We start from the raw sequence: 3,799 nt of genomic DNA on the forward strand, positions 1-3,799 counted from the left end.
AAGTTCATCACCCTTTCACAGGTCTCCAAACTGTTGGCCTAAAGCTGGTAGCTATGTTTATTAAATCAATAATAACAAATACCACCACCACCAAGAAGACATTTCCACCTATTCATCAGCATTCTCACTTAGCATGTTGCCTTTGTCAAGTAGCATCCTGAAATCATCCTCCTCTAAAGCTGTTCTTGCTAGAAAGCTATTATATCAGGTATCTCTGCTTGACTGTGTATGTCTGAAGAGTTAAATCCTTCAGACATGCCCATTGTCCATCATCTGGCATGGGCCATTGAGTCACCAAACTCACTGGCACCCACCAGATTGCAACACGGGGGGCCTGGACTATTTTGCCAGATACTACTGGGCACACAGTTGACCTCTGAAATCCTCAAAATATGTCTGTGAGCTTTACTAAAGTTAAAGAGCAAATCTGCTGCTGTTAGCTGTCATTGATTGCAATTTAAAAATAGGCTGGGCAAGATTTAAGAATGTGTGTGTTCAGTATCAAAAGTTTCCTTGGAAAAGGTCTAGGAAAAGCTGAAATCGATATTGCAATGCTACATTATATAGGAGTTTGAAATTGGGAGATTGAACGTCTACTTCAAGCCTTTCCTCTTGGTAAGGAACTCAGGAACTACCTCGAAATAACAGATCTGGTCTGCTTCAAAAGCAGCACTTCTAATGAATAGCAGGAAAGAAAATAAAACACCTTTTCCTCTTTGTAATAAATCATTTCGTTTTTTCGATAGATTGCATGTGGCGTTGGAGGCAGAGCGAGCAAGCCTGCCAATATTGCAAGCTAATGCTTCAGCACCTTTCATTTTTCACCCTGAGCAGGAACCCTCTTCTGAAACTTGTTCATTTTGCAGAGGGAAAATCGAAGCCACTGGCAGATTGTCAGAGCTGCTTTATTGTCATCATTTACAAAGGTTGCTAGAATTAATTGACTTCTTCTGTTACATATTATAAACTGACTCATTTTTTGACACATTTGTGGGAAAGTGGCAGGATCTAAGTGACTGCTTATTGTCTTTTGGGTTTGGCATAGATTATAAACTAAAAAGCCAATAATAACTCTGAAATTACAGTTTAGGGAAAAAACACACTATTTCAACGCAGCAGACTCCATTAACTGGTTAGTTGAAGTAAAGGAAGGGAAGAGAGAGCTCCAGCCTGTGAAGCGTAAATACAGGGTTTGTCTCAGCGCCTTTACAGGACGCATGCACAGGGACAGGGAAGCTTTCCACGCGCATCGTCAATTGGCGTTGCCTGTTTGGAAGCATAGTCTAAGTAACTGGCTTCTTTCTACACGACTGGAAGTAAAAATTAGCCTGTATTCGGTTCCATGATTCATCACTATGCCAATGCTCAGAGAGTTTACTGAGAGCAATTCTGTCTCGAAGGTATTGCTTCTGAAACTAAAGATAAGAGATACAGCATATGACTGATGTTTATAGTACTAGGGCGCACTGTTTTCTTGGTAGATCCTTTGACTCTTCTCTTCTTTTTATTATTCACGTTTTTCCCTTTTCCCTAAAGTAGGAAGGTTGTACTCATATTCCTAGCCTGCTTTCACTAAAATTAGAGACATCGAAACAAGGACATACTGTTAAAAATGAATAAATTAGAGCCGAATTAAGCAACCCGGCTCAGTAACAGCAAAGGGAATATTGCAGTTGGTTTGAACAAACAATCTCCTTCAATAGGAAATGTACTTTAAAGCCATCCTGCTGTGATGCTGTTAATTACCACAGAAGAGAACTCTTCTGCTTCGTGGGATCCTTTGCCTAGCGTGCGGCGGCTGCTCCAGCTGCATGAGCAAGCAGACATTTGCACCGTCCCCTCAGACCATTAAGAGGATGTTAGTGAAGAGAAGTCATTTACCCCAATCTCTAAGATGTAGCCTGGCAGAAATTCAATAACTGTTTGTGATACAGTGTGCTCATTCCACTACTTGGCTTACTGGTTTTTGCTCTTGATATACAATAGCATTTGCCTTAGTCTCCATCCACAGGGTGAAAGGGAGCCTAAGTGCCCCTTGAAGGGGGTGTTTTAAAACACACATTGATGTGTGATCCTCTTTTCATCACAAATAATGTAAAAAAAGGAAAAGTCCCCCCAAACTGTCTCTTTCTGTCCTTTTTCTCTCCCTCTCTCCCTACCCCCACTTCTTTTTCTCTCTCTCCCTCCCTCCCCCCCTCTCTCTGCTCTCCCTCTTTTCTCTCTTTCATCTCTTCTCCCCCACTGTCCCCTTCCCTTGCCCTCCTCTTTCTCCTCCCCCAGCACTGCTTTTTCTCCTCTACTCACATCCTCTGATGGGCATTCGAGCTAGTAAAATGCATGTTGAAAAATCCCACAAGCACAGCTCTGCACACAGAGCCAGAGGATTTTGCATGTGAATTTGTTCTCAAAAGTCAAATGTAAAGAAAAATGCGCTTAGACTTCAGACAAGGAGAAAGCCTCAAAGGAGAATTGAGGCGTAAAAGCCGGAGCCTTTGCAAAAGAAGAAAGAGCATATTTGAACAGATCTAGGTATTGTAAACTTACCTTGCTAAAGCAGTTTCAGAGCCAGACCACCTCCGTGTCCCCGTGTGCTGAATTCCTCTGTCTCTTTCTTGGGATAATCACATGGTTGTCTTCTTGCCGGTGTGTGAATCGTGCATATGTGTGTGTGTGCAGTAAAGTAGACACGATTACGTACTACAGATCTACACGCATGCAGGCAACCTTCTGTCCGTGTTCCAAGATATAAAAGAAGGCAGGAGGCTGCAGCTAGGATTCCTTCTTTCGCCTGGAACTCTCTCCACCGGCAGCTGAGGCGCTCAATCCCATGAAGGGAGATGCTGGGAGCTGGCTTTATTTTTCCTCGTTTCCATGGTGGTTAGTGGTGCATCGTTTCCCGATCAGTTGTCACACTGACATGGTGCTGCCTGCTCAGCGGTCATTAATAACTGAACACCCTCCGCTCCCCAGAGAGGAGCCAATCGCTTCAGACAGCCAAGCTGTAGCTTTCGCAGCAGCTCCAGTCTGGTTGGCTGAAACAACCTGTCTGTTCTATGACACTGCTGCTTAGGGTACAAATAAATGAAACGGGCTTGCATATTTTCCTAGGAATCATTTTCTTTCTTTTTCTCCTTCAGGGAAATGTTAGGAATTTTTGATAAGTTCTCTCATTTTGGGGGTAATCAGCCATACAGATAAACTTATGTTTTCACTTTGAAAATACTGTAGGCAGGGCTCAATACTAATAGGGATTTCCAGAATATTAAAAACACCTGGTATAAACACAAGCCTCTGACTGCCTCTCTCTGAAGTTCAGCAATAGCTATGTTATTTTAAGAAGAACATCCTGAAATGAGTGTGGAGTGGCATTTGGTTCTCTGTAGTTACTACTTAATTTAGCATGTGTGCTTGCTGTTCAATACCACTCCCCCACACCCTTTCTTTTTCTTTTTCCTTATTTTTTGGCAATGACATTTCTTATCTGGACTGACCCCATTATAAAAATGAAACATGCATTTGCTTCTTTAAAATTCAAGCATTTAATATAGGAGGGGTAATTTAAATGTATATTCATTTAAAAATATTCGAAATCTTCTTATGTAATGTAATAAATTTGCCAAGTACATGTGAATGGGTTAATGGCCAAGCGCCAAGTGTGTGTGTATGGGGCCATGGGGAAGTGTTAGGATGTCTGATTTACTACTACGGAGGGCTAATTTAACCATAATAAATTAAATCACCAAAAATGAGTTTTTCTTATTCTTAGGCCTATTAACCCCTTATGGTTAGTTACCAGGAA

At 41.8% G+C, this 3,799-nt stretch overlaps 1 protein-coding gene across 1 annotated transcript in view; it reads right to left on the minus strand.

Moving 5' to 3' along the window:
- Lrrn3 (leucine rich repeat neuronal 3) overlaps positions 1 to 2,843 on the minus strand; it is a 35,370-nt gene extending 32,527 nt beyond the window's left edge. The window contains exon 1 of the mRNA XM_004641629.2: positions 2,545 to 2,843. The gene's annotated coding sequence lies outside the window, so the exon portion shown is untranslated. The remainder of the gene's footprint in view (positions 1 to 2,544) is intronic.
- Between the last annotated feature and the right edge of the window lie 956 nt (positions 2,844 to 3,799).

Source organism: Octodon degus, unplaced genomic scaffold, assembly GCF_000260255.1.
Source record: "Octodon degus isolate 3935 unplaced genomic scaffold, OctDeg1.0 scaffold00139, whole genome shotgun sequence".
NCBI classification, from domain to species: Eukaryota; Metazoa; Chordata; class Mammalia; order Rodentia; family Octodontidae; genus Octodon; species Octodon degus.